Here is a 19,078-nt window from a genome sequence, read left to right as displayed (position 1 = left end):
TCTATGTATACACATATACATAACAGGGTAAAACTATCATAAAAGTTATCGGATTACATTTTTGATTCCTATACTTGGAAAAATAAGGATATTCATCCCTTTATACTATAAACATTAACAAAATAGTTCGTTTATAAGCATGATTTTACGTTGGAGGATTAAATTTATTTTAATTTATTAAAAGTATGACTAATTTAAGAGAATATGTAAATAATATGAATCAAATGTATAATTATACCAAAATATCACATCACTTAACTTGTTAACTGTTAACGGCAATTAGGCCTGTAAATGAACCGAAAGCACACGAACGGAGATATGTTCATGTTTGTTCATTTAATAAATAAACGAACACGAACATAAACGAACAAATTTTTTTTGTTCATATTCGTTCATTAAGGAATATAGCATGTTCATGTCCGTTCATTTAAATGATAAACGAGCATAAATGAACACAAACGAACGAAGATAAATAAACATAATAAATGAACATAAACGAACAACACAAACACACAAAAAACTTATTCGGACACAACAAATGAATGTAAAAAAAATAAACAACAAGAATAATAAATTAAAATTCATTAATATAACCTGCAACTTTAGATTTAATTTGTTCGAATACGACAAAAACATACATAAATCATAAATAAGCTATATGAACATAATAAAGTCTTAAAGTTAATTTGTTCAGCAAAACAATCTTCTTGAAATCCAAACAACTTCAATAATATTCGTAACATAATCAACTTGTCATTTGTTCGAACATAAATGAACATAAATGAACATATAATCGAGCGTTCACGAACGTAAATGAACGAACGGGCCCTTTGTTCGTGTTCGTTCGTTTTTAAACAAACGCAATCTTGTTCATGCTCGTTCATTTAATAAATAAACGAATTTTCTGCCTCACGGTTCATGAATGGTTCGCTGAACGTTCAGTTCATTTGCAGGCCTAACGACAATTAACCTGTGGTGACCACATCTTAAATAAATAAAAACAAAAAAAATGATCATATCTTAATTAAATAAAAACGAATGTGGTCATATCTTATGTATTTTAAAATCAATGACTAAAAGTGGACAAGACACAAACATAAGTTATTATCCATGTAGTTAACCCTTTTAAATATTGATGAAGGTAGGAACTAAGCTGAATACGAGGTGAATTTTAGAGATCAAATTGTAAAGCCTAAGAAATTTAAAGATTAAAGGTGTAATTTCACTATTTTTCTTTGACTTGTACATTAGAGGATATAAAAATGATGTGTGAGTAACTTATACGAGTACGCTAAATGAATTAAACACTAATATTTTTAAAATTAAACAACAAATAAGGGTGAGCGTATCAGGTTAAGTACAATTTTTTAAGCTATTTGAATTGATGAGTCTTATTTTACAACTCGAAGTTGACTTGAAATTTTTTTGAGTCGAGTTGAGTTTATAAAATTTAAGTTGAGTTGAATTTTCGAGTTTCTTTTTAAATTTAATTGTAAATATTTATAATATTATGATATTATTTTATTCCAATTTAAATGATTTTTATAACTATATACTTACATACATACCGTACAAATTAGAGAGACTCAACTCAAACTTAAAAATTAATCTAAATACTAAAATTTTGAGTTATTCGAGCTATTATTCGGGTTATTCGAGTTGTATTTTATAATTCGACTTGAACTTGAAATTTTTCTAGTTGAGTTTATAAAATTATAATTCGAAGTCAATTTCAGTTGATTCAAAAAATCAATTTTTTCAAGTAGAGTTAAGTTTTGCTCACCCCTAACAACAAATAAAAAACGATATTAAAAATTTAAACAAATAAAAAATAAACATGAACACTTTTAAAAATAAATAAATAAACATAAATTCAATATTATTTATTGAAACTCGGTTTATTTGCACTCTTATAATGGTCTCTACAACCTTCTTGATTCATATACGTATATGGATAGGATCTTGTTACACAATGTAAAACTCTTTTAATTTTTTACAGATTTAGTACCGTTAGATGAGTGAAACTAGATGATTGAGATTAACAGTAGGAAATGAAAAGATATTCACTGGAAAAAAAACAATAAATCAATATTTGTAATTTATTTTCTTTCATTCAACGGTCCTAAATCTGTGTAAAACTAAAGAATTTTACATTGTGTAAATGGATACTAACTCATATATATATATATATATAAAGAGAGATTTGTGTATGATTTATGGTGCTGTATGAGCCACCAGCATAGTCTATGGACCATCTCAACACCACTTAAGTTGTACCCACTAGGACCATATAAGAAAGCTTTCTTTATCCATTGGGATTTTGGATTTTGGATTTGGAATTTGGATATTATTATTTTTATTTTTATTCATAATATTTGGAATTTGAATAAAGATATTTATTATTTCAATCTGTTTCATTTATGTATATTGAAATTATATATTTGAATTATTTATCTATTTTAATTTTAGAAATTTTATTTTATTAGCGTGCTAGATTAATGTATTTAGCATATATAAACAAATGATAGATAATTCATTTTAATTGAATAATTGTTTTAGAAAAGAGAGAGTAAATTTTAATTTAGAATGTTTTACTTATATTTAGGGATGATCATAGATTGAATTAGGTTTTTGATCGATCTGAATTCGATCCGAAATTGAACTTGAATTTTAGGATAAACACATGCACCTTAAATTTGATCTAATCTAAATATGAATTTTTGAAATAAAATTCAACTTTGTAGGTCGGATTGAATTGAAAATCGTCAAATTTGAAATAAAACGGGTCAAAACTAATAGTTAACGTGTTAAGTTTTTAACGGTGAGATACTAAAATGAAATAAAAATTGAACGTGTGGGTTGATTTCGGAAAAAATTAAAAATTTAAGTATTGAAACAAACAAAAACTGATAGTTTAGGTAGTAAATGCATAATTTACCCTAAAATCTAATGTTGAATACCTAGAGTAGTTATTGGAGTTTGACTTGGTCAAAGTTTGGACAATACTCAAATCAAATAGACTCGATTTGAATTTTTAACTAGTCAAAACGAGCTACTTACTATTCGACTTGGAAAACTCGTGAGCAACTCGAAAATATAATATATTAAAATTTTAATGTTTTAAAATAAATTATTAATAATATTTATATTTATATATTGTTTTTAATGCAATATAATATTTTTATGTGTTTAAGTTTAAGTTCAAGCTTTAATCTAGTTAAGTCTGAGAATATTTTGAGTTTAAGGAGTTTTTTTAATTCGAGTTGAGTTTCAATTATTAATCCAAATTTGAGTCGAGTCTGACAATTTGGAGCTCGTGAGCTTTCAAGTCGAGCTCAGCTTTGAACATTTCAAGTCGAGTCGAACTCAGTAATACTCAAGCTCGACTCAACTCGTTTCCAACCCTAGTTGGTAGTGTGTCTTTTTTTAATAGTACATGTACTACTTAACATCTGTCAAAAAATATCTTAGTTATCGACAATGCACGCACACTATATATATAATTATTCGTATTTAAATTCTTTAAGAAACTAATAATTTTTTTACTATCGAAACCTGATAATTTCAATATGTATTTAAAAACCCTGTCTTCAATTTTGAAAAATAAAATAAAGGTAATATATGACTTTATGGAGCATAGGAATCACTTTTCTTGGAATGCATACTCAAGATGTCTCTCATGTCTTTTGACCACTCTTAATTATCATTACAATTATTATTTTTGATTAATTTTTTATTAAAGATTGTACGTATAATAATTTTGAACTCAGTCTTTTGCCAAAATATATGAAAAGCCTAAAGCTAGATATTGTCTAGTTTATATAAATCTATAAACCAATAAATAATTTCGGTTTAAAGCTAAAGCTTCTTATATATATATATTCCTTTAAAATTTTATAAATTCTACATGATAAGATCGTAGTGTGGTCAGTGGCGGATCCATAAATATTTTTCAGTGGGCACATATATGTTATCAACATAAATTTTTAGATGAGATAGGTATAAATAAAATTTCAGGGTGGGCACTGTCCATAAAATAAGTAATTAATCGAAGAAAATTTAGATTTCAGGGTAGGCAAGAAAAATTTCAGGACATACATCATCAGTAAAATAAGTAACTAATCGAGAAAAATTTGGATTTCAGGGTGGGTACGTACCCACCCTCACCAAGCTGTGACTTCACCACTGAGTGTGATACATGTTTTGTAATATTTCTAAAGATATATTAAAATTTATAAACTAAAATTAATCAAAGGATTCAAAATAATTCAATTTATTAAATTCTACACGATTAATGAGTTAGTGATAAGGTGAAAAAGGAGTAAATTGAAAGCTTTACTTTGATAGGGGAATATCTCCCTCTCATGCAACTAGTAAAGTTAAAGGTTCTCCTAACCTTATATTCTTTGCAACTCTCCACAAGCAAAGCTAATTTAGAACACAAAAAAGAAACCAACTGCTAAAAGATCAAACATAACTTTTTTCCCCTTTAATTTCTTCTTTTAGGCATGTTTTCACACGATATGCTTAAACTCGATTCGAATTATTATTTTTCCGATGAATTTAATAGCGATGGAGGAAAAAAAATAAATAGGAGTATAATGATCATTTTATAACAATTTGATAAATCTAATTATCATTTTATAACAATTCGATAAATTTAATGACTATATGTAACATCCTAATGGTCATTTTGTAGTAGTTTGATAATTTAATGATTATTTTGTAACTTTTGAAAGTTTAATGAATACGAAGATCATCTAAGCATAATCCTAACGGTTAATATATATATATATATATATGGTTAGATACACTTACACCTAGTGTAAAACTAAAAATTATATATTTTTTTAGGACCGTTGGATTGAGAAAAATCAAAGGTTGAAATTAACTTATTTTTTCGGTAAATATCTTCTCATTTCTTACCGTTAATCTCAGCTTTTGATTTTTCCTCATCTAACGATCCTAACACGGTGTAAATTTTTTTAATTTTACACTACCTAATTAGACATATATATATATATATATATATATATATACACGTGCGTGTGTGTGAAAATCTGCAGGCATTCTTCTTAAGAACATCAAATGATCAATAGCAAAGCTTCAAGAGAAATTCAAGAACCCTCAAAATTTACTTCCAATAAGCAAATAACAGCATTATGACAAAAATGGAACAGAAGTAATAACCTGACATTCGGTGCTTAATAAAGCTCGAGAATGTTAACCAGAAAAGCAACTACTGACCTGAGATTTTCATCGATGTAACAAAAAGAAAATCAGGGTTTCGGCCGCCCTCGAATAGTCCGGTTAGTCCATGCATTCATTCGAGAAATATCTCGTGTTAGGGGGAATGAAGCCTGGTCCGAGATCATTCGAGAGACGAAGCCGTGAGACCTCTTCGAAATGAATGATCTCGAACCAGACGACATTCTCCTTAACTGTTGAAGACTTCCAAGGGGAGAAACGGAAAGAGAGACGCAAGCAAAGGAAAAAGAGGCTGATTGGTATTTCGATTTAGCCATGCAATGATTTAGGGTTTATCTTTTTTTGGTGCTCAGAGGGGCCTTTATATACGTGATGATGAGGAACTCATGATGTGGCTTAGATGACATATAATCTTTGCTCTTTTACACTGATTTCAAGTATTTTTTTTAAACTTTAAAGTTTGAATTTTGTAGGGCTTATATTTATGATTTTCATGATTAATTATTTCTCTTAATAATGTCGTATTTAATGTTCGAACATTTGAACATAATCGAGATTAGATAACGAGAGATGACTAAATTGTTTGACTTCAAAGTTTGAAGTTAATAGGGATCTGAGAAGTTTTCAATGGCGATTTTGACAGAAAACATTAACAACGCTAATGATTGGATTGAGATTTGAAATAAAAATTATATATCTGATGCTTAACCTTTTGAATATGGGGTTAAATCTCAAAACTTTATTAAAGTACAAGGACCGGCTGTTTATTTTAACCGATTTGTTTTAGGGAGGTCACATGGATATGGACATATTTATCAAAATTCTGCCAAACACGCCACTGAAAATAGAAAAAAAAAACTGAAAATGATATAAAGTTTGGTGGAAGAAACTAAAGCCATTATTTATTACTGATTTTGAAAATAATAAAAAAAAGGAAAATATTGGTGAATATTGGGGTCAAAGCAATTGTTTCTTTTAGCATCTAATTAAAAATATAAAAAAATAAAACAAAACAAACTAATAAAGGTATAAAAAAAACTTATATCGTATATGAAACATTTTCTTTCGAATCTCAATAATGGGGAGGCAAATAAGGAAAAAACGAGTTGTATATCTTAATTCTATGTTGATTAGATGACAAAGATTAAAGATCAGAATGGTTTGTTGTTTTACGAATTTCGAGTTTAAGATCGAGTTTTACGAGTCTTAAAATGATTTAGGTCAAATCTAAATTGATAGAGTGATAGAAGACAATGCGACGAGTTCGTCGATATCTTTAGTGGTTGAAGAAGATGCCAGAGAATAGTAATTACAGTGCCGACGTGACACATGAATGAAACTGTTAAACTTTCATCTTCGAACGAAGAAGATAACATAAGAAAAAAAAAGAAACGACGACATGGATGACACATGAATTCTATTTTAATAAAAATTATTAATATCAACACAGGTGATTATCATGTCACCCTTTCGTTTATGATTTAACATTCTAACGATCAAAATGAGAGCGAATCGAAAGTTTAACAACTAAACTGAATATTTTAAAACTCTAGTGATCAAGAAATAGAGGTTGGCCTGTTTAGCTGTGGAAAAACAAATAAAGTTGGAACCGAAAAAGGGGAAATTTTAATTAAATTATATTATTTAAAGGTAAATTACACGGTTTTATCATTCCCTAATTTTACAAAAGTCATCTACTTTGAATCGGAAACTAACTTATTAGTATTATATTATAAGAAATATTATTCTACTAACACGCATCCATTGCCTTCTTTTACCAGTAATGCAATTATTTAAAGCTTATCAAATTTGTTTTCCTTGTGATGCAAGTTAAAGACACTTTCTCTGACATTTGTGTTCGGAAAATGACTTACGGGAAATGATTTGATTTTCGACGGAAAATAACTCGATGATTAATAGAAAACAGGACCATTTTCAATGCCAAGGGTATCCAGCATTTATATTTGAATTAAAAGCAATGGTGGTTGTGAAGGGAGTGAGATGGTATACAAAGCAACTACATGGAGAAAGCAAGTTCTGAAACACCAAAAGGAAGTTAGATTAGTGGTTTAGAAAATCCAATTGCCCAAAGTTCACCAAAAATTTGAATCCACAATCCCTTTTCACTAGAAAATTTGCTAACGCTAATGAGTCATTTTCAGCTCATAAAGTTGTCATGTCACCCTATATATTACACCGTGTAAAACACTTTTAGTTTTATATTTTTTTAGGACCATGAGATTTGAGGGAAATCAAAGGTTGACATTAACTCATTGTTTTTTTAAATATCTTTTCATTTCATACCGTTAATCTCAACCTTAATTTCTCTCATCCATTGGTACTAAAAAAAAGTGTAAAACTGAAAGAGTTTTACACGTGTAATTGGATATTGCACTATGTGCTTTACACTCTATTGGCATCCTATTCTCTTTTTTCTTTAAGACCTTTTCATGATGATGCTTGCATAACTAAGCAAAACACAAGTGTCTACATTTCATGCAAAATCACAACTTCCACCTTAATAAAAGCATTCCCTTAATGGTCCCTCTACTCACCTTTATCTTCAATTTTTCACCTCTTAATGGAGGCAAAAGACGTTACTCTAAATTCACACATTACCAATAAACCAGACAATTTGAATGCACAAATCTTCTCAAAGTTCAAAAGGTTTTGACAATGGTTATAGAAAACATAGAAAGAAATGACTCCTCCAAGAGGGGTAAACTAGATGCACCTGACCTATGTTAACCCGCCACTCGTCCCGGTACATATCCCTATACCAATATCTGAATAAGGGTCGAACATGAATGACACGATACTCCAATAAAAATAAACATATGTGCTACCTTTCCCCATCAGCTCAAAACAAAGTAGGAAACAAATGCTCAGATTTATTGAATTGTTCATAAAAGTGAACTAGGAGTCTCTTGGTTTTGTGAAAGATTACAACAAATGAGTTTTTTGTTTCCTTTTATGTGTGTCTTTATACATGGAAAGGCTACAAGTTACAGAGATTTCACACATGATAAAAAACCGAAAAAAGCTATAAGTCTTGGCAACTCAAAGGAAACATGATATATATTATTTAGAGCAGTCACAAGAAACCATGAGAGCAAACCCTTTTCTCCTTTAAAATTGGACGACTCACCCGAAACAAAACAGCATCCGAACAAACCGCATATGAAATGTTACGCACACGAAGAGAAGATGCTATAGCTTATCAACAATGAACCAGGCATCTATTTCTGATATATTTTTAACCATGCTAAATGACATTCAAAAGAATCTGCAGTATACCATTTTCAGCTCAACAGTTGGTAGTGGTCCTTCATGATAGAAGCTTAACGTTGGGCTTGCCTTGAATGTCAAGCTCTTTCTGAATTGCCATAGAAACCAAACCAACAAAAATGTAGAAAATGGTTATGGTAGATCATAAATATGACCGTGAACTAACATTATAGCAAGATAGCATATCTATATCACTTAAAATACAAGGAAATTAAAGTGTTCAAGTGAACACACATTTCATTGTTGCTCTTGAAATATCAGGATTTTCAAAATGGAAGATTCAATTATTCTTTCTAAAGCTTCAACAGCAATGTTTGATGACAAACAGACATCTTAAGTGAGATCTTCTATGGAGAGTCGAATAGCACATCAAAGTTATGACAGAAAAAAAAATACTAAAAAAGAAAATATTTCAACATATCTTCTTAAATTTGTCTGTCTTAAGCTTTTCCCCCGTAGCAAGGTTCATTTTTACATTATAGAGTTTTAGCAGCTTGGAAGCATTTTCTTCTTGATAACAATACACAAATCTCTTAAAGAACAACTCATCCGGAAAATCAAACATCCTCAACAACAATGCTTTTTCAAGCAAGCCCTTTGAAACAAGGTCTTTAACAAACAAACCCCTAGGAACAATTCTCTTATCCATGCTCATTCCTAGCAAATTGGGTCAAGTGAAGCCTGGAACCTATTATATTGAGCATTACTTTGTTAAGTTTCTCAACTATTAAAGTTACAAAATGATCATCTAACTATTTGTATATTTTAAATTCATCATTTTTCGTTAAAATAATTGATGAGCCTGAAATGAATATTAAATTATTAATCGAGATATGATAAAACTTAATATTAAAATCTACAATAATTATCATATCTTAGCCTCGTCAATTTTTCTAAATGAAAAATGATGTATTTAAAGTATATAAATACTCAAATATACAATTTATAAATTTTAATAATCTAAGATTTAATAAAATAATATATTATAATTAAAAATCATTTTATAAATTTTAATAGAAGGAGGGCGCCGCAGTCCCAAGCGTTTCACCTTGTGCAACAATAAAGATCTAGAAAGAATCTTTCAAAAGGAGAAAAAAAAAAGGAAAGGAAAAAGAGTCACCTCGCTTTTCGTTTCGAATTGTCGCATACTGTTTTGCCGATCGAGAGATTACCGATTACCTCCGGTTTGCCTATCCGGAGATTTCGAGAGGAAGAAACGGAGACTGATGATCCAATACATCTGGTTGGGCAGAGTAACACGGTGGATTCAACACAAAATCTGTTTAAAAGCAGAGAGAATAATAATAATCCAAAACAGAGCCGAGAGAAAATCGACCGTGATTACTCAGTTCAACCAAACGGACTGGATCCGAACACAAAAATCCTTCCACGAACCAATTCTTCTGATTCGAAGAAGCGAAGAGGATAGATCTATGGCGTGGGCTTGGTGTTTATTACGGGCTTTATTCACCGCCTTGCCTTGCTCCTTAATAGAAAAAAGTATTTTTGCTTCATATTTTAATTATATTTTTCAGAGCATATTCGTATTTAAATGGTTGGAATATACTTCAGATCCCTATAAGTTTTGTACATTTAACATTTAATCCCTGAAATTAAAGAGTACACAAATTTGGAATATATTTCAATTATTTTAAAAACCTATAAACTGTCTAAAACCAAAACTAAAGATGTCCAGAAGTTGTTCATAATTCATTCATTGTATAAGGACCAATGGCATAATTTAACCCAATAAACAGTCTCGAGTTTTGACATAAATGCTAGGCAGGAATCTTAAGGAGAAACTGAAGCTGAAGAGAAACAGAACAAAGCTATAATAAAACTGTAAACACTGATGCAAAGAAGCAAATAACACACTTCTACTTAAATGTATTTCCTTGAGAAAAAAATTACAAACTCACTCCAGATCTAAGACCCAACAATTTTTCCTCGAATACATTATCAGATTCGAAAAGTAAAAATCGAATAGGTACGCAGTTTCAGCCTCAGTTACCCTTTCTTTAGCATCCATTGGAAGGTCGGAATACCGTATAGCCATTGACATCGCATGCCAGATTGGAATGCTCTTGGCTGTAGTATGGGTAACTATCACCGTATGCATTCCTCATCCCGAGTGAAGATAGATCGGAAAAGGCTGTTGGCCACTGGGTTGGGACCAAACCACCAATTTGTCCATTGGCGTACAGTAGGAGGCTAGCATGCGGAATAGATTCCCTCGGTATATCAAAATGGTTGCCCGAGGAACTGCTGTAACCTTGTTGTAACCCATCATCGTGGAAACTCTGTGCTCGGTCACCACTCGACAGTCCCATCTCACCTGAAATGCCGAAATTGGATGGAAAAGAAAACTGCTGGTTTAATGAATGTGAGCGATTACCAAGAGAATGGAACCCTGATCCTGCTCTAACTGCTATCCCAACATTGTGCTCCTCTTCAAGCAAGTCGTTGATGATATCAAGATGTGGAAACTCATCTCCGAATACACCTTGGGTATGATGTCCGGATGTAGATGCCGGAAGCTCAGCAAAGCGTTCTCGGGTTCCATTCTGCTCGGAATTGTACAAGTCAGGATTTTAGATCTCACTAAGCGATGAAGGATTACTTCTACTGTCATCCCTTCGAAAACTCTCCAACCGTTGGGGTGCATTTGGCAAAGTATCCTTAGTTGCCATGCCAAACAGAAAGCCTGACTGGGCAGGATTCGGCTCCATCTGGTCAGAACTTTGGGTTAAATAAACCGATGTAGATACCAAGGCAGGTGGTTGCAAGTGTGCCGGTAGTGGGTTGACTCCTGAGCTAGGAGAGTTGGGATGAGTGAAACCAGCTGAACTAGAAGCAACATGATTACCCATTATGACATTTCTGTAAGATTGAGGCACATAACTAGTAGCAGGTGATGGGTCAGGACCTAAACGACCAGCTGCACTCACTGCGAGCAATCAAAAGGGGTTGTTTGATCCATAGAAACAAGAAGACCTGTTGGCCTAGGACCAGGAATTTGAGGAGCACTTGACGGTCTTGACACCACAGACACTTGTGGGGTCATAGGTTTTTGGAGCTGCAGCCTTTTGAATCTCTGATTTTGGAGGTGCAGCCATTTGGGATGATGTATTTGATGATGAAGGTTGATCACGCTGTTGCAAGCTGTTCGACATTGCCTTGCTAACTGGAATAGAATCCAGACTGCTGGCACTCCTGTACTCTGACCTAAACTGAGCAGCAGGTGGCAGATTCCTCTGAAGGCTTCTCCGAGAGGATGGTATAGTAGCTATCTTCTCTATTGATCTTTCTAAATCAACTTCTTCCTATTACATTTAAAAGATAAATGACAATCATATATAACAGTAACAGTAACCCCAAGAGAACATTAAGAACTAAGAGATCAAATACAAATATATTTTTTTTTTATAGAAGTTGGAGGTCTCATTAAAAACTCCCTTCGTATTCGTTCACATACTAAAAGTATGTTAACGAACATTGGAAGGAAGAAAAGAGTACCTCAAATTTTATTGATAATAATACCCGATATAAAAGACACCACGAAATATCCTCTCATGGTGATGTACACTATTACAACAAACACCTTAACCCTATATAACCTCATCCAAAGCCACAATCTAATCACCTTCTAATTACGCCACTAGCAGTAGGATTAAAACAACGCAACAGAACATAATACAAATTAAAAGCAATACCTACAACCATATAGATAAAAACAAAACCACAATTGAAGAGACAAGATCTAATGAGACTCGTATTCTTCAGGAGCCCAAGAGTTTGGTTTGAATGAAGGCTCTATCTCATGCACCATGACCTTGAAGAAGTTGTCACCAACCTTCAATTCCACCATCGCATCAATTCTCGCATCAGCCTTTATGAGGACTTGAATTTTTGCCCGATCAAAAGATGATGGAGACTGACAACTTTCGTCGATAGCTAGTAATAAACCCCACTTATCAACAATGTTCTTGAAAGTATCCCAATTCCATGCGTGAAAAGGAACACCCTCGCAAACTAACCATACTCGACGACACTCCATTACCAAACTCTCTGACCAAGCTTCGACTATGGAGAACCACTCTGCGAGAATATTTGATTTATTGTTCTTCACACTTCTCAATGAAGCATTGTCTTCGAAAATCATTAAAATCGCATTACCAGCAGCTCTCATTAAGGTAAAGCCAGTGAGGCCCTTCGCTTGCATTTGTCTAGCGAGATGACCAATTTTGACAAAGTCCTTGCACCTCCCCACTAGACAATTGCTCAACACCTGAAGTTTTTCTTCATCTATAACACCTTCAACTTTATAATGATTCCTCCTCGAATCATCTTCTATCCCGGACTTGCGAAGAACACCTAACGAGGACTTCCTCCAATAGGAATGTCGAGGTTTGAATTTAGCATAAGAAACGCCAACTTTGCTGCCATCGATACGAGAGCCATTCATTTTTGAGATCGCTCTCCTTGCTTCTTCAATAGTTGCATACCGAATAAACCCAAAACGGACCCCTTTCGAGTTTCTTTTTTTAGGAATGAAGGCATCAATAACATGACCATGTGTGCCAAAAATAAACCCAAGTCTCTTCCAATGGATCATCTCTGGAAGGTTTTCGATAAAAATCGTGAAACAACCATTTCTGATCCCATTTCCGATTCTTGGATGACCATCCTTCGACCAATTTTGAAACTCATTTTTTCTCCTTCTCGTTACTTCGGAAAACTTTTCATAAGAGTACCCTTTCATGAAGCTCTCCTTGGTTCCATCCTGAACAATATCAGCGATAGGTAAAGTTGGTGTTGTCTGCACTACAGAATTAGTTCCGAGCTTTTGTTTCCCTCCTTGAGAAGAAGACAGTCCATTGTCATCAATCCTACCAACAGAAGGGTGATAGTCTGAAGTAGCTTTAGCAGAGCAATTTTTCAAACGCCCGGTTGATAAAGGACTATCACCCAACCTCGCTGAAAATACTCTTGAATTTTGATGCTTTTGGGGCGAAGGCGATTGCCTGAAGGTAGTGCCGTCGGCCTCAACTGTCCAACCTGCCTCACGGGCCAAGGCGACCAGTACATCGTTCATATTAGAACGCTCTGAAAGATGGAAATTACCAAACTGCCGCAATCCGGCCAACATACGTCTAGTGAAGGCTCGCCTGTTCCGTCTTCGGAGCTTTGTCCTTTCCTTTTCACTCTCCCTCTCACGTTTTTCCTTGCCGGAAAATGAAAAATTGATTGCATTGTCAGGTCCAGAGAAAGTACTAATGGAGTTCACAGACGCTGCACCTGCCGCAGTTGTTGCAGCTAAACCACTAGTACGCCTGTGCTTAGACGAGCGTAGAGGTTCCATGGAGAGATCTGGGAAAGATGATTTACTGGAAAAACAGACAGCTTGGAGGATAATGTAAGATTTCACCGAACCAGATGGATAGAACTGAGAAGTTGGGAAGAGGATTAACTGGAAAAACAGACAGCTTGGATAGGGTAAGATTTCACCGAACCAGTACACTGGAAATAGAACTGATTTTCGACACTAGGAAAGGGAGTTATGGTCGCGAGAAGAAGCTGAGTCCGGTGGTGAGGCGGTGACGACCACTAGCGGCGGGAAGAGGCGTAAATCGACGGTGAACTTCGAGCAGATCTGCGTCAATTGAATGTCTCAATCGCAAATCTAAAGCCAGATTTGGAATCACCTTGAGTCGGTGAACTTCCCAGGAGAAAAAAGCTTCAAACGGTGGTCGGAGTATGGCGGCGGCGGCAGCGGACGGCTGTCGGTGGCAGCGGACAATGGGTGGATGTCGGAGGAGAGAGAAAATTTTTCAAAAGACGCCTGGGCTATTGTAATTCGAAATTTGAAAACACCAAGGTTAGAGCTTCTCTCACTAACACGTGACCTATAAACTGACCCAATCAAATTGCTGAATTTGTCAACACCTTCAAGAACAATACGTATCAAATACAAATATATCAATATATCACCTTTTTAACAGAGTCCTCCTCAGTCCACTTTGTCTGATTCAACAAGGAGGAAGCAGCAGCCTCGGACTCAGATTCACCAGCCTTACTATTTTCAGAATCATCATTATGGTACCTTGCATCAGGTGTAGGAAAAGAAGTCTGACTATTGGTTTCCGCATCCAACTACTGCCATCACTTGATACTTTGCTTTGGTGGTTCTTTCCTCTACAAATTTGAAAAGCCAGATTAGATAACTACCCCTTCTTCGCATCCAGACACATGGAAAGAAATCTAAGAAACACTTTACCTGCTTGGTGATTTTTTATTTTGTTTGTTTGAAAATGAGTTCCATTTATAGTGCCCATTCATTATCACTGATGGTACTGAATCTGTTGAACATGTTGATGAACTATCATCCATTATAAATACGTTCCTGTTATCAGCTACTCCATTCTGTACACATGATAGTCTGGTTATGCCACTACTACTGGCTTCTGTGGGAGGATGAACTTCCGATGTATCATTATCCCAGTCAACGGGACTAGCATCTCTGTCTTCTGAATCGGGCTGAAGAACTTCAGTAGCACCATCAATCAAGTCAGAAACATCACCTGGTACATCGGACTTTTCAGGCACTGGCTGCACCTCAGCCATTATAGAGGCTTCCTTATCATCATCTGGGTAGTTTTCTGGTTGCTTCTCCTTTGCTGTCACAATAGCCTTCTCCCTCCCTTTATCTTTGCCCTTATGATTGTTCCGTTTTTGCTTAGCCTACATAAGCAGGAGAAATGTGTTGCATCAGAAGAAAAAGTATGCTATCTACACTTAGTTCTTCCGAAATGGAACTAAAATAATCTCCAAATTGCTTCCAAAATTAAATAAGGGGATCTTTATGACATTCACCAGAAAATAAATTTGGGAAAATGTTAAGCTTATTTCATTTTATTTTCTTGATCTAAGGTGGTCCAAACCGAGTATACATTCTAATATTTGCAAAGAGCCCACCATGCCCAAAGAAAAAAATAGAGGATTTATGCATGCTTTTTCTTCGCCTTTTTCTCCTTTTCAGATGCTCCTCGTTTGGTCTTGTGCTCGCTTTCAGCTAGCCATGCAGCTTCTTCACGAATGACTTCTTCTTGCCTCTGCAAAGCAACAGCTTCCTGGTAGTCAACTTCTATTTTGTTGCTGCATGTAAGCGAAGAATTAATACATAAATATGGGTATCGATAAGCAAGTATCATTAAAATCCTACGAAGATTGCAGCATAGAAGTTTGGGATACTACTGAAATTAAGATTCTATCTCTCCAATATGCTGACCAAAAAGGAATATCTAAAGGAATCCAAGGCCATGATTAACAGCATCACCACCTGAATATGTCCACAAAAATCCACCAGAAAATAAGATAATACCCCATGCGTTAGAGAAAACTTAAGTTTACTAAGACATTGACCTTCCACACAGGAGAACCCATTGTGGCTTGAGCATTCACGACTCCGGAAAAGTGGATATAGGCATGCCTAGTGCAACAAAATGGCACAATCCCAAGTCCCTTCAGAAGTAAACTAATTTTGTAACAGGAGCTGCAAGCTAAACTAAGTTGTGAAGGGAGAGCAAATGCATTTTAGTCGGATACATAACAGATTTCCACAAGAAATAGAAAATATCAGCAATCTATTACTTGTTAAAATGTATCGAACATGAATATATGAGCAAGAACAAAAATTTCTACCGTCCTGTGACCCAGTTCTATGAGATGCCTTTCCTCACGTTCAATTGAATCCTTGTTGAAATCCTCTCCAGAATTCCCATCCTACACTAAACGAGAAGGTTTGCTGAGCAAGGAAGAAGACAAAACTCAATTTTCTTAAAATCAAAAAACAAATACATATTCACGTCGAGGGTAAAGGTTTTGTTCCTTTTTCCTGTAAAAAACAATAACAATATGACAAGGCCAGGGCTTGAATTATCTTTCTCAGAAATGCATATGTGAAGACAGCAGTAGCTTTCAGAGAATAGAAAGTGTCTGTGTTTATAGACATCAAGGACCCGATTCATGTATTTGGAAGAGAAGTTAAATTCCACCAAATATGTTTTCAATAGTTAAGAAATTTCGAAAACGGAACATTGCAAACTACTCCACCAGCTTAAACTGGATGTTCTTACTCATCGTAATCTACCATCAACATTTAGAACCTTACCTTTGTTCGGTTCAGAGGACCTTCTCATCTTCGGAGGTAATGGTTCCAAAACAGCTCTTTCTCATCTTTCGGAGGTAATGGTTCCAAAACAGCCCTTTCTAATGGTTCTAATAGTTTAATATGATAACAAAATAATATATGTTTATAATATTTTTCTAATTATTTACGACATACGTACATCTTACGTACATAACTATTCGAATCCAAGACTTAAAGAAAATATTATCCTCTTTAACCACCAAATCTCTCAATAAAATCATCTAATTTTTGGGTTCCTTTTTATTGAATGCTTGAAGTTGAAACCTGGATTTCACTCTCTTTTATCACAAAACAGATGAAAGTAGTTGTAAATTTCACATGCATCCGTCCTCTAAATTCATTACAACAATGGATTTCCTTTTCAATTCTCACAAGAAAACCGCTTAAAACCCTTTTTTCCTCTCTCTTTTTTCTTCAAGAACCCTCCAAGAAAGAAAAAAAATCCAGTCTCAAACTAACAACCAAAACAAGAAGAAAGAAGTAAAAATAATCATGACGTGTGAACAAGAAACCAAGGTCCAATTCCCGTTGGACTCGGATTCTTACAAGATCATCGACGAAATCGGCGTCGGTGTCAGCGCCGTGGTTTACAAAGCCGAATGCATTCCATTGAACTCGACCGTCGTCGCCATCAAAGCCATCGATCTAGATCAGTTCAAGGTCGATTTCGACAAAATCCGACTTGAAACCAAGACCATGTCGTTGCTTTCTCACCCCAACATCCTCAACGCTCATTGTTCCTTCACCGTCGGCCGCCGTCTCTGGGTGGTGATGCCCTTTATGTCCGGCGGTTCACTACAGTCGATTATCTCGTCTTGTTTTCCCGACGGCTTATCCGAGCAATGCATCGTGGTTGTCCTCAAGGAAACCCTCAATGCATTATCGTATCTTCACAATCGGGGCCATTTGCATAGAGATATCAAAGCTGGCAACATCTTGATGGACTCGAACGGGTGCGTTAAGCTGGCGGATTTCGGGGTTTCGGCTTCGATCTACGAGTCGTGTTCGGGTTACGGATCCGGTTCGTCGACGTCGTCGTCGATGATGCTCAGCGACATGACCGGTACTCCGTATTGGATGGCCCCGGAGGTGATTCACTCTCATACAGGGTATAGTTACAAGGCCGATATATGGTCCTTCGGTATAACCGCGCTCGAATTAGCCCATGGGAGGCCACCGTTGTCCCATTTACCTCCTTCGAAATCCTTGATCATGAAGATCACCAAGCGTTTCCGGTTCTCGGATTACGAAAACAGCCGCGACAAGCACAAGAAGATCTCGAAAGCGTTCAAGGACATGGTCGCGTCGTGTCTCGATCAAGATCCGTCGAGGCGACCCTTGACGGACAAGCTTCTGAGACACCCTTTCTTCAAGAGTTGCAAAGGGAACGAGTTTCTAGTCAAGCATGTGTTGCATGGATTGCCTAGCGTTGAAGAAAGGTTTAGGGTCAGCAAGATTCACACCAAGTGTACCATTGATGATGACATTGGAGTAGAAACAGGGTCCGAGCTTGTTAAACAAAGGAGGATTAGCGGGTGGAATTTCAACGAAGACGTGTTCGAGCTCGACCCGGTGTTCCCCAGCCAGTCGTCGGTTGACGACTCCGTTGTGAAACAGGTTCGTTTCGGCGGCGAAACCATTATTTCGGAGAGGGTACTATCCGAATCGAGCAGCTTCAACTTGAACTCACCGGAGGGGCAATCGAGCTTGGTTAGTACACCGCCGAGCGAAGAACAACAACAACCACCCGAGAACACGGTCAACGCGGAGACGATGGTGGGGGGACTAATGACATTGAAGAAGAGCTTGGATGACCAAGGCAGAAGGTGACTGATTTGATCAACATGTTTGGGGGTGAAGTGATCAACAAGGAAGATCAAATGATGCAATTGATTGAGAAACTGAGGCTGGAACTGGAGGCTGAAAGGCAAAAGAACTTTGAATTGGAGATGGAACTGGAGTCCCTCAAGTTTCAGGTTTCAGGTGCATCAAACACAGATGACAGCATTAATGATTGAACAACTTCGGACAAAATTACAGCCTAGTTTTTGATGTTGTTTTTGTTCTTGATTGCTTGGAACCTGTTCTTTGTCTGGTTTTAGTGTTATCACATGGCATGTATGAAGTTGGAATTGAGAGATTATGGGATGTTTTAGTTACATTCTTTATGTTTTTAATTCTTTGTTGCTTTATACTTTTAATATTCAACTAAGACCCAAAAGTTGAAAAGTGGGTCATTGGTTCATAGGCCACTCTAATGAATTTCATAAGATAAATTATATTTTCTAAAAAAATATTTCTTGGAACTCATTTTTATGGTGTCTAGATGATGTGTAATTCATTTTTTACTTGTTGGCAAATTTGTTAGAAATT

At 35.2% G+C, this 19,078-nt stretch overlaps 2 pseudogenes; one reads left to right on the top strand and one right to left on the bottom strand.

Annotated features, from left to right (window-relative positions):
* Window positions 1-10,305: 10,305 nt before the first annotated feature.
* On the bottom strand, window positions 10,306-15,939 carry LOC120134904 (annotated as a pseudogene).
* A 1,243-nt stretch (window positions 15,940-17,182) lies between these two features.
* Window positions 17,183-18,737, top strand: LOC120134866 (annotated as a pseudogene).
* Window positions 18,738-19,078: the final 341 nt, after the last annotated feature.

The sequence above is a fragment of the Hibiscus syriacus genome, unplaced genomic scaffold, assembly GCF_006381635.1.
Source record: "Hibiscus syriacus cultivar Baekdansim isolate YM2019G1 unplaced genomic scaffold, ASM638163v2 tig00110600_pilon, whole genome shotgun sequence".
Taxonomy (NCBI): domain Eukaryota; kingdom Viridiplantae; phylum Streptophyta; class Magnoliopsida; order Malvales; family Malvaceae; genus Hibiscus; species Hibiscus syriacus.
This window is presented reverse-complemented; position numbering and strand designations above follow the sequence as displayed.